Consider the following 12,817-nt stretch of genomic DNA (forward strand, 5'->3'; position numbering starts at 1 on the left):
ATTGTACACACACACTTACCTCCATTGTCCACTCAAATGAATAAAAGAATGAAAAAAGCATAAATCCACAGGGCCAAGAGAATAAAAGAGATAACAATAAGAATCTATAAGCTGTAAAGCAGATGAAAGACTGTCAACTGATATAACAACCAAGGAGACCAGAACCCAAGCCAACAGGAGTCAGGAAGCTGAAAAGCAATGCAGTGTGTAGTACAGAACCCAGAATGCTGTAGGGATTGACAACACCGGCTACTTATTAAAGGAGGGGCTCGAACCAGGAGGAGTTCATGATACTCTGACTGTGAAGGGAAAGACTCTTCTTCTGTACTCTTTACTCATCCTTTCAATGTGACGGTGTCTATTCCTTCCTCTACTCCAACAGAAAACTAAAAGTAGGATGATGAGCAGATACCAAAGAGAGTGCATAGTGAGTTTCATACTTAAAATGGGATGGTGTTATGACTGCGAGGTCTCTTCAGATGTTTTACTCTCTTGGAGTCCAGAATCCTTCTTTCCAGTTAAAACAACAACAACAACAACAAATTTGCTTTTAGTAAGTATGACTAGTTCAATGGAGAATATATAAACATACTTAAAATCTGGAAGTCTAGCCTGACCAGGTGGTGGCAGCACAGTAGATGGAGCACTGGGACATGGAGGACCCTGGTTCGAAACACCAAGGTCGCCGGCTTGAGCGCTGGCTCATCTGGTTTGAACAAGGTTCATCAGCTTAAGCCCAATGTCGCTGGCTTGAGGAGGGGGTCACTGGTCTGCTGTAGGCCCCCCATCAATTCACATATGAGAAAGCAATCAATAAACAACTAAGGTGCTGCAATGAAGAATTGATGCTTCTCATCTCTCTCCCTTCTTGCCTGTCTGTCCCTATCTGTCTCTCTCTCTCTCTCTCTCTATGTCTCTGTCCCTTCAAAAAATCTGGAAGTCTACCAATAAAATAACTCATCCAAGATACCCTATGTTAAACCCATCAGTCAGTAAATTACATCCATACAGAGAATTTCAAACTTAATTAATTTTGTCACTCTTAAGTGGACACTCTCATCCAAGGACAATGGCAAAATGAAACAGGGGCAGCAGACCTGGTGAGGATAGGAGTAGCAGGTCAGGTGCTTGAGACAGAGTTCTCCAGGGAGACAAAAATAATAAAAATACTGGAGATGTGTTAATGTATTGTGAGGATATTTACAATAAGATCATAAAGTTAGCATCTGAAGAGTTTCTAGACATTATTCAAAGTAAAATATGAAATCTATAAAATGAGACAGAAATCAGCTTCAACAGGAGTAAAACTTTTCAAGAAAGAAATGTAATCATCATGGGATGTGAATAATACATAGTCATAATAATATAAACCATGGCACTTTAACACAAAATTGATAATTTTCTGTACAAAACAATGAAAGAGGAAGAGTCTGGGTTGAAGGTACATGGAGCCTAGTGAGAGAAAATGAAGTCCTGTCCTCCACGGAGCCAGTCAGTGTCATGGGTAAATCAAAAATGTGGATTTAACTCTTTAAAATGCTCTTGAGACACATGGAGGTAAATATAAAAAAAATAGTTAATAACTAAAAATGTTGAAAGTATTCATTTTTGGGAGATAGAGAGGAGCAAGCATGAAAAGAAGTATGGGAGAAGGCGACGTATCTTTATCAATAAAGCTTTGTAGGAATATTTAACTAAGTTTGAGAAAATAAAAATAAAATATAAATAAAAGGGGAAAATAAAAATAAAATACAAATAAAGGGAAAACAGCTATGATAACACAAGTAACAGCAAAATACACAAGTATTCAGTGTAAAGAGAATGGAGAAAATAAACTAGACTGTGCTTAAGGAAAGAACTAAAAGATACCTTATCCTGTTTATATATTTTTCTTGACACAGAAAAGGAAAAACAAAACAGAATTACTTGATCAGACAGCCAATAATGTTTGCGAACACAGAGCTATATTTTTCCAAACTTTTACAGGGAAAATAATTGCCAAAAGTTTTCTCAGAATTTAATTTGATAGGACCACAGGGGGTGCAGAACTCAATGATACTGGTATCCAGGCTCCAGGAGGCAGATTATAAATGAGAAAATATGTTACATAGGTTTTTCCTTAATTTATCAACTGAAAAACCACAAGGCTAAAAAATGATATTTAGCTTAGGCCTGTGGCAACCATAGAAGCCACGGCTTTGAAGAGGAAAAGAAATGAAGATTCAAGCTTAGAAGTGGTTTTGTTACATAAGCACTCTGCGGCTCTCATAATTTAGTCACCCCTTTCATGTGGATGCACAGCAGTGCTTTTTCACCACGGTGCAGCTCATTGCTTCCTAACCATTTTCTTGTCCTAGTACTGACACTGCCTGTATCATTTGCAGGTACAAGAGCAAGATGACAATTGGGACTGCTTGTTCAAAAAGCATGAAGAATCTCAATATGGCAATAGCAGAGCAATGAATTAGGTGTGGATCCTTCTACGTAGGCGTCCTGGAGGGTATACAGGTTGCATGCCCATAAGTCAGGTCCTGGTTCACGAAGAAGATGCTAATAGCAATACAGCTCGCTGTGGTAAACCAAAGGGGATTTTCAGACCACAAGAAAATTGCTCTCAGCCACAAGTGATCAGCCCTGAGTCCGCTGCTCCAGGCTGCACCTGGAGACATAGAAATAAATATCGCAAGGCATAAACGGTGTGCACACCAGCAGGAATGCCCTGGTGCCTGGTGTAGCCGCCTCCTCTCCTCCCAGCACGTACCTTCTCCCTCAGCCATCACCTCTGCAACGTTTACTGTACATGAGACAATGAAATACCTTACTCTCTCCTTATTCACTGCTTTACTTTTTGGAGGTTTCAGTTACCCACAGTCAACTGGAGGTCTGAATATATTAATTTCAAAATTCTAGAAATAAAAAATTAAGTTTAAAATTGTGTGCTGTTCCGAGTAGCATGATGAAATCTCTCACCATACTGCTCCATCCTGCCTGGGATGTGAATCACCCCTTTGTCCAGCATCTATATGCTGCATGAGTTACCTGCCTGATAGTCACTTAGTAACTGTCTTGGTTATCTGATTAATTATGTGAGAGAGAGAGAGAGAGAGAGAGAGAGCGCACATTCACTTAATTGTTCTTTAGTATATTATTATAATGATTCATTATATTATTGTTATTATTAATCTCTTACTGTTCCTAATTTATAAATTAAACTTTATGATAGTTATGTGTGTATAGGAATAAAATGAATAGTATATACAGTATAAGATTTGGTGGTATTTTCAGTTTTAGGCATCCACTGGGGGTTCTTGAAATATATCCACCATGGATAGGGGGCTATTATGGTGTTTATGAGAAAGTGAAATCTGTAATTTTGAACTCTTCATGGATGTTAGGTGCTGACACATTACGAACACAAAATAAAACTTCATAAAATGTTTCATAATTTCACCTCTCTCCAGTTCAAATATTGAACTCTTTGGCTTGCCATTCAAGGCCCTGCACAATCTCAAAATTATATTTCCAACATTATTTCCCATCGTTCTTCTCTATACATCTTATCCTAAAACTTTAGCTGCCCCTTACATATTCTGTGATTTCCATCCTCCACGTTCTTGCTTAAGCCGTTCCTCAGGTATCATACATGTTTGACCCTGACTTACAATTCATTTACCATAAGCTTTCTCTGACACTCTGCTCATGTCATATATCTGTACCTTTTTTCCAGCGCTCATCATTTCTAGTTAACATTGTGTGAAAATACTTTGTTTTTCTCTCTAAACTCTAAACTCCTTAAAGGCAAAGACCAAGTCTTCTATCTCATTGCGTGATACTCAAAGCATAGCAGATTGCCAGGAACATAACAGGAGCTAACTAGTTAATGGAAAAACAAAAGATAGAATCAAGAATTCTTTGAAAAATAGTTTTAGTGACTCTACTTGAATGGTTTCCTGAATACTTAGGAAAGGAAGCAGAGATATAACTAACAGATAAACTACAATTCCACGAATTCCACACTTGCTAAGTGTTTATGCTTTCTCCCCAGTGAGGTGCACTCCCCTGACTGACAAACACCACAGGCTTTCAAAACCCACTGTCCCTGTCAACTCACCAATTGACATTGTTCTAAAGTTACCTTTTGTGGGTTAAAAAAAAGAATTTATCTAAATAAAATCACCTCTGAGATATATTGATTTGTTAATAAAAAATCAATAACTCCATTCCTTTTACCTCTAAAATGCTATATTAAATATATGAAAAATGCATTTAAAAGGTAAATATGAATGAACCTTAGACCATAATTGAACATACACAAATCTTTGATTTGTTGTTCTGCATAACTTACAGACTTACACTAGTTTTGAAATATCTGAAGTAAGTGGTTCATTAATTTTTCACCTTCTGTTTAATGGAACTTTGACAAACAGTTCACTTTTGGCAGCAGATACTAAAAGCAGGACACTAAGACTGAATTATGGACAAAGGGTTTTGTTTTTTTAAAACAACTTGTTTATTGAAGAAAAGCTTAGATAAGAATTATATTCTTTTACGTTATTAAGAGAGTTTGAATAAAATCAAACACATAAACACTTTTTATTGTATTTTTTAATTAATTTGTTGTGTTGACATAGTTTCTAATGCTACCTGTGTTCCCAGTACATCCCCTCAGTCCCCCTCCCCGTAACACCCTCTTCCCTTCCCTCCAGGAATTGCTTTCTGCTCTTGTCCCATCCTATCACCCTATCATCCCCTTTCCCTCTGTCTGCTTTCCTTTGGATCCTTTGATCCCGCCTCTGGCCTCTGTCTCTATTCCGCTCCTCAGTTCATATTGTTAGTTGGATTCCTCATGAGTGAGGTCATGTGATATTTTTTTTCTCTGCCTGGCTTATCTCACTTAGCATAATAGTTACCATGTCCATCCATGTTGTTGCAAAAAGTAATATTTCCTTCGTTTTCATGGCCCCTTAGTATTCTATAGTATATATCTATGTACCACTGATTTTTAATCCACTAGTCCACTGACAGACACTTGGGCTGTTTCCAGATCTTGGATATTGTGAACAATGCTGCCATAAACATGGGGTGCATATCTTTTTTTGAATCATTGATGTGGTGTTCTGGGATATTTTCCTAAAAGTGGGATGGCTGGGTCAAAAGGCAGTTCCATTTTTAATATTTTGAGAAATCTCCATACTGTTTTCTACAGTGGCTGCACCAGTCTGCATTCCTACCAGTAGTGCAGGAGGGTTCCCTTTTCTCCACATTCTTGCCAGCACTTACTCTGTGTTGTTTTGTTGATGAGTGCCATTCTGACTGGTGTAAGGTGGTATCTCATTGTGGTTTTAATTTGCATTTCTCTAATGATTAGTGATGTTGAGCATGTTTTCATCTGCTTATTGGCCATCTGTATGTCCTCTTGGGAGAAGTGTCTATTCATTTCTTTTGCCCCTTTTTTAATTGGATTATTTGTCTTCCTGGTGTTGAGCTTTACAAGTTCTTTATAAATATTGGTTATTAACCCCTTATCAGACAATATTGTTGAATATGTTCTCACATTGTGTGGTTTGCCTTTTTATTTTGTTCATATTGTCTTTAGCTGTGCAAAAGCTTTTTAGTTTGATATAGTCCCACTTGTTTATACTGTCCTTTATTTCCCTTGACCATGGAGATTAATCAGCAAATATATTCCTGCGAGAGATGTCGGAGAGCTTACTGCCTGTTTTCCTCTAGGATGCTTATGACTTCATAACTTACGTTTAAGTCTTTTATCTATGTTGAGTTTATTTTTGTGAATGGTGTAAGTTGGTGGTCTAGCTTCACTTTTTTGCAGGTAGCTGACCAATTTTCCCAACACTATTTGTTAAAGAGAATGTCTTTACTCCATTGTATGCTATCACAACCCTTGCCAAATATCAATTGTTCATAAAAGCACAGGTTTATTTCTGAATTATCTGTTTTGTTCCATTGATCTATATGCCTGTTCTTATGCCAGTACCAAGCTGTTCTGAGTACAATGGCCTTGTAGTATAACTTGATATCAGGAAATGTGATACCTCCCACTTTATTCTTCCTTTTCAAGATTGCTGAGGTTAATTGTGTTCTTTTTTGGTTCCATACAAATTTTTGGAATATGTGTTCTATATCTTTGAAGTATGTCATTGGTATTTTAATTGGTATTGCATTGAATTTATAAATTGCTTTGGGTAATATAGACATTTTAATGATGTTTATTCTTTTTACTCATGAACACTATATATGCTTCCACTTGTTTGTATCTTCCTTGATTTCTTTTATCAATGTTTTATAATTTTCTAAGTACAAGTCTTTAACCTCCTTGGTTAAATTTACTCCTAGGTATTCTTTGTTGTTGTTGCAATAGTGAAAGGGACTGTTTTCTTAATTTATCTTTCTGACAGATCATTGTTGGTATATAAAAATGCCTCTGATTTCTGAGTATTAATTTTATATCCTGCCACCTTGCTGAATTCATTTATCAGGTCCAAAGTTTTTTGATTGTGCCTTTAGAAATTTCTAGGTACAGTATCATATTGTCAGCAAATGATAGTTTTACTTTTTCTTTTCCAATTTAGATGCCTTTTATTTCTTTTTCTTGTCTGATTGCTGTAGCTAGGACTTCCCAAACTATATTGAATGAGGAGTGGTGAAAGGGGGCACCCCTGCTTTGTTCCTAATTTTAAGGAGATTGCTTTTATCTTTTGCCCATTGAGTATGATGTTGGCTGTGGGTTTGTCATAAATGGCCTTTATCATGTTGAGGTATGTTCCAAGTATTCCCACATTGCTGAGAGTTTTTGTTTTTTTACTTTTTTTTATTCATTTTAGAAAGGAGAGAGAGAGAGGAGAGAGAGAGAGAGAAGGGGGGAGGAGCAGGAAGCATCAACTCCCATATGTGCCTTGACCAGGCAAGCCTAGGGTTTCTAACCGGCGACCTCAGCATTTCCAGGTTGACGCTTTATCCACTGCACCACCACAGGTCAGGCCAACGTTGCTGAGAGTTTTGATCATAAATGGGTGTTGGATTTTATTGAATTCTTTTTCTGCATTTATTGATGTTATCATGTGGTTTTTCTCCTTCATTTTGTTTATGTGATGAAACACATTGATTGATTTGCAAATATTGTACCAGCCTTGCCTCCCCAAAATAAATCCCACTTGATCATGGTGTATGATTTTTTTCATGTATTGCTGGATCCAACTTGCTAATATTTTGTTGAAAATTCTAGCATCTAAATTCATCAAGAATATTAGCCTATAGTTTTCTTTCTTTGTGTTGTCTTTGCCTGGTTTTGGAATCAGAATTATGCTCATCTCATAAAAGAAGCTTGGAAGTTTTTCCTCCTCTTGAATTGTTTTGAAATAGCTTAAGAAGGATAGGAGTTAGTTCTTCTTTGAATGTTTAGTAGAATTCACTTGTGAAGCAATCTGGTCCAGGGCTTTTGCTTGTTGAGAGTTTATTGACACTATCTTTTTTTAATTTTTTATTCATTTTAGAGAGGAGAGGGAGAGAGAGAGAGAGAGAGAGAAAGGGGAGGAGGAGCAGGAAGCATCAACTCCCATATGTGCCTTGACCAGGCAAGCCCAGGGTTTCGAACCGGCGACCTCAGCATTTCCAGGTCAACGCTTTATCCACTGCGCCACCACAGGTCAGGAGAGTTTATTGATAACTTTTTCGATCTCATTTCTTTTAATCAGTCTAGGTTTTCTGATTCTTCCATATTGATTTTTTAAAGATTACATTTTTCAAAGAATTTGTCCATTTCACCTAGGTTGTCTAATTTTTTGGCATACAGTTCTTCATAGTATTTTCTTACAACCCTTTGTATTTCTGCTGTGTCCATTGTTATTTCTCCACCCTAATTTCTAATTTTATTTATTTGAGTCCTTTCCTTGTTTTCTTGGTGAGTCTGGCTAAGGGTTCATCAATCTTGTTTACTTTTTCAAAGAATCAGCTCTTGGTTTCCTTGATCCTATGTATTGATTTTTTTTAGTTTCTATGTCATTTATTTCTGCTCTGATCTTAATTATTTCCTTCCTTCTACTTCCTCTAGTCTTTACTTGTTGTTCTTTTTCTAGTTCTTTTAGTTGCAGGGTTGAGTTGTTTTTTTGAGCTTTTTTTGATCTCATTGTTGATTCAGTCAGTTGTTTAATGACATGCTGTTTAGTTTCCAAGTGTTTGAGTGTTTTTTAGTTTTCCTATTTTAATTGATTTCTAGTTTCATGCCATTGTGTGATATGGTTTCAATCTTCTTTAATTTGTTAAGACTACTTTTGTGCCCTAACATGTGGTCTATCCTAGAAAATGTACCATGAGCACTTGAAAAAAATGTATATTCTGCTGCTTTAGCATGGAAGGTTCTAAAGATATCTATTAAATCCAATTGATCAAGTGTACCCCTTAATTCTGGTGTTTCCTTGTTAATTTTCTTTCTTGAGGATCTATCCATTGACGTTAGTGGGGTATTGAAATCCCCTACTATTATAGTATTGCTGTTTATCTCTCCCCTTTATGTCCATCAAAATCTGCTTTATATATTTAGGTGTTCTTATATTAGGTGCATATATATATATATAAAATGGTTATCTTTTCCTGTTGGATTGCTCACTTTATCATTATGTAGTGGCCTTCTTTATCCCTTATTATAGTCTTTGTTTTAAAGTCTATTTTGTCAGATATAATTATTGTTACCCCAGGTTTTTTTCATTTACATTTGCATGAAATATTTCTTTTCATCTTTTTACTTTTAGTCTATGTGTATCTTTTGTTTTGTGGTGCATCTCCTGTAGACAGCATATGTACAGAACTTGTTTTCTTATCCATTCAGCTACCTTATATCTTTTGATTGGAGCATTTAATCCATTTAAATTTAAGGTTATTATTGATATGTAGTTGTTTATTGCCATTTTATTCTTTAAAGTTATATTCCACTTTTACTATAGTCTTTTCCCCCTTTGTTCTGTTTACAACAGGCCCCTTAACATTTCTTGCAGCATAAGTTTGGTTGTAGTGAATTCTTTGAGTTTTTTTCTGTTTTGTCTGGGAAGCTTTTTATTTCTCCTTCCATTTCAAATGATAGCCTTGCTGGATAAAGTTGTCTTGGTTGAAGGCTTTTGTTCTCCATTACTTTGAATATGTCTTGCCATTCCTTCTGGCCTCAAGTGTTTCTGTTGAGAAGTTGGATGTCATCCTATGGGGACTCCTTTGTAGGTGATAGCCTTTTTTTCTCTAGCAGCTTTTAATATTTTCTCTTTATCTCTTAACTTTGGTATTTTAATTATGATGTGTCTTGGTGTAGATTTTTTCAGGTTTCTCTTTAATGGAATTCTTTGAACTTTTGTGACTTTTTCCTGCATCTATTTAGGTAAATTTTCAGCTATGATTTCACTGAACAAGGTCTCTAACCCTTGTTCTTTCTCTTCTTCTTCAGGAACCCCTATGATGCACATGTTTTTTTCTCTTTAGCTTGTCACAGAGCTCTCAGATTTTTTTAGTCTCTTTTCCTTTTGCTGCTCCACTTCCGTGCTTTCACTTACCTTGTCTTCTATGTCGCCATATTGATCCTCTGCTTCATCCAGCCTGCTTTTAATTTCTTCCAGTGTAGTCTTCATTTCTGATATTGTGTTCGTCATATCTGTCTGGTTCTTCTTTATGATTTCTGTGCCCTTTTTGATACTTTCAATTTCTTTATTGAAGTGTTCATTAAGTCCATCTATTGTAGGTGTGAGATCTTTAAGCATTCTAAAAATTATTATTTAATGCTCTACATCCAGTAATTTGATTACTTCTGATTCATCGAAGACTTTATCAGAAGATGTATCTTGTTTAAGCATATGACTTATGTTTCTCTGCCTACCCATTATTCTCTATGACTTGTAGTCTTCTTCCAGCTGTGATCTTTTTACCTAGTAGTCTCTTTGAAGTCTTGATTTGTTTGTTTTCTTCTCAGTTTTCTTAACTCAGTGGTAGTCTTGTTTACTGATCTCAGTGGGAGGCTTATTTGAAGCTCTATCCAGGAATGAGGTTGGTATAACCTGAGACTCTGAAGGCCCGATCTGCAGGCTTCTCTCTGGGGGTGGGTTGCTTTCTCCATTTCAGTCGTGGTAAGTATATCTCAGGTCTCCATGGAGGCCTGAGTTACTGGCCCTCCTCCCCACTTTCTGTTTTCAACTGTATGTTGTTGCTGTGTTTGCAGCTGGAGGGCTTTCTGGAGGTGGGTCACCCAGAACCACTTTAGCTTGTGTCTTTTTAAAGGTTTAACTCCTCCCCCAGCTATGGCCGCCACTGCACTGGATGAGTCAGCTTCTCAGGTCATCCCATGCATTCTTCTGCCCGTCACCATCTGTCTTTCTCTCCCCACACCTCATTCCCGGGTCCCCAGGCAAGCTGTTCTGAGTAATATTCTCTGCTCTTCTCCTTGTAATGACAGCCCTTTTGGGCTCTCAGTCTCACCCCACTTTCATTCCTGGAAGTAGGGGAGCTCCCTCCAACTCAGCTTGGAACTCCCTACCAGGCTTGTTGTGGCTTCTTTTTGCTCTTTAGTTTTTGAGACCTGTTCTTTTAATTCAAAGTTGGTTTTTCATGCTGATTGTTCCTAAATTAATTTGTAATCCAGTTTGGTGGTGTGAGCTGGGACTCTGTGCATCTGCCTACTCTGCTGCAATCTTGGTTCTTTATTGTTATTTTAAAACACATTAACTATAAGAATCCTTTAGCCTGGCAAGGTGGTGGTGCAGTGGATAGAGCACTGGCCTGGGACACAAAGGATCCCAGGTTCAAAACCCAGAGGTCGCTGGCTTGAGCACGGGCTCACCACATTGACCATGAGGTTGCTGGCTCAAGTGTGGGATCATAGACATGACCTCATGGTCACTGGCTTGAGTGCAAAGGTCACTGGCTTGAAGCTCAAGGTCACTTGCTTGAGTCCAAGGTCACTGGTTTTAGCAAGAGGTCTCTGGCTCAGCTGAAGTCCCCCAGGTCAAGGCACATATAAAAGAGCAATCAATGAACTAGGGTGCCATAAGGAAGAATTGATGCTTCTCATTTTTCTCCCTTTCTGTCTGTCTGTCCCTATCTGTTCCTTTCTCTTCCTCTCTGTCTCTGTCTCTGTCTCGCTAGCTAAAATAATAATAATAATAATAATAATAATAATAATGAATCCTTTAGATATGAGATGAAAATTAGAAAGATTCCATGTCTTGATGAAAGGATAGAATAGAGAAAAATTACAGTGCAGAGTTCTTTTATTTTTTTTTTATTTTTTATTTTTGTATTTTTCTGAAGCTGGAAATGGGGAGAGACAGTCAGACAGACTCCCGCATGCGTCCGACCAGGATCCACCTGGCATGCCCACCAGGGGCGACGCTCTGCCCACCAGGGGGCAATGCTCTGCCCCTGCGGGGCATTGCTCTGCCGCAACCAGAGCCATTCTAGCGCCTGGGGCAGAGGCCAAGGAGCCATCTACAGCGCCCGGGCCATCTTTGCTCCAATGGAGCCTTGGCTGCGGGAGGGGAAGAGAGAGACAGAGAGGAAGGAGGGGGTGGGGGTGGAGAAGCAAATGGGCGCTTCTCCTATGTGCCCTGGCCGGGAATCAAACCCGGGTCCCCCGCACGCCAGGCCAACGCTCTACCGCTGAGCCAACTGGCCAGGGCAGTGCAGAGTTCTTTTAGATTGTGGCTTTCATATGTCACCCTATACATTGTGTATGCTCAGTAAAGACTGATTGACATCAACTTTTATTCTCATAGATAGCTAGTTCTCTCTCCATCTTATGCACTCTTTGTAATTCCAATAAAGATCCAAATTGATCCAACTTTTCAATAATTTAACCCCTGATACAACGCCACATGAATCTATAGAAAGAGGAAATTGGATAGAGTCCCAAGTTTAATGCTATCGCTGCCTCACTGTTTGAAAATGTAGCATAGAAAAAATTTCATTGTGATAATATTGTCATCCCATCTACAGTACCTGAACACCAAGGTGACACTGACGGGTCTCATTATGCTAATTTACTGTAATAAAGAATACATTAACTTTAGATTCCTAGAGCCTGCACTACAGTGGGTGAAATTTAAAAGTAATGAGGTTAAAAATAAGTAAATTGTTTTCTAATTGTATATATTTAACAGCTTTTGCATTATACTTTTCAAATCATTGATGCCCACCTCATTCACATCTGGTTATGTGTAAAAAAAGCATGCACTCTGTTAGCTGCAAGCACTTTTTGCATGTGGTAAAATGGAATTATTTAAACTCAATTGAAAAGTCAGTGTATAGAGCAAGTACCATTTAACCAGAGTATCAGGAGAAATGAACCTTCAGAAACTAGATGTCTTACCTACCTGAATCCTCAGAATGAAGGCACTACTAAGGTGAGATAATGTAAAGAAAATGTGCTGGTAAATAAAGGAGCATCTTATGTGGCTCAACGATGACAATATGTCTCCACTGGGGGGACAGCACATTTTCTGTATAACTCAACCCCCATCACCTGACTCTGAGTGCATGTGTGAGTGTGCTGTGTGTAAACATGAGATCCTTGTGCATAGATCCTATAAATCCTTTCTATTCAATGTGTAGTCCTGGGACAAACAGCATCAGCATGATCTGGGAACTCATTACAGATGCAGAATTTTAGGCCCTATCCCAGACCTTCTGGATCAGATCTGTCATTTAAGACCCTGCAGGTAACTCATTTGCACATTAGATAGGCACTAGTCTAAATCATTATATGTTTTAAATTGTTTTGGAACAAGGAAATTCTAAAAGGTAGGATAAAGAATAGTAGATTGTGGTTGTT

The 12,817-nt window shown here is 37.9% G+C and overlaps 1 protein-coding gene across 6 annotated transcripts in view; it reads right to left on the minus strand.

The window, feature by feature from the left end:
• The window catches only part of NAALADL2 (N-acetylated alpha-linked acidic dipeptidase like 2), a 1,156,801-nt gene that overhangs the window by 398,773 nt on the left and 745,211 nt on the right, over window positions 1-12,817 (minus strand). The window lies entirely within an intron of this gene.

The sequence above is a fragment of the Saccopteryx leptura genome, chromosome 8 (genome assembly GCF_036850995.1).
Source record: "Saccopteryx leptura isolate mSacLep1 chromosome 8, mSacLep1_pri_phased_curated, whole genome shotgun sequence".
In the NCBI taxonomy this organism is placed as follows: domain Eukaryota; kingdom Metazoa; phylum Chordata; class Mammalia; order Chiroptera; family Emballonuridae; genus Saccopteryx; species Saccopteryx leptura.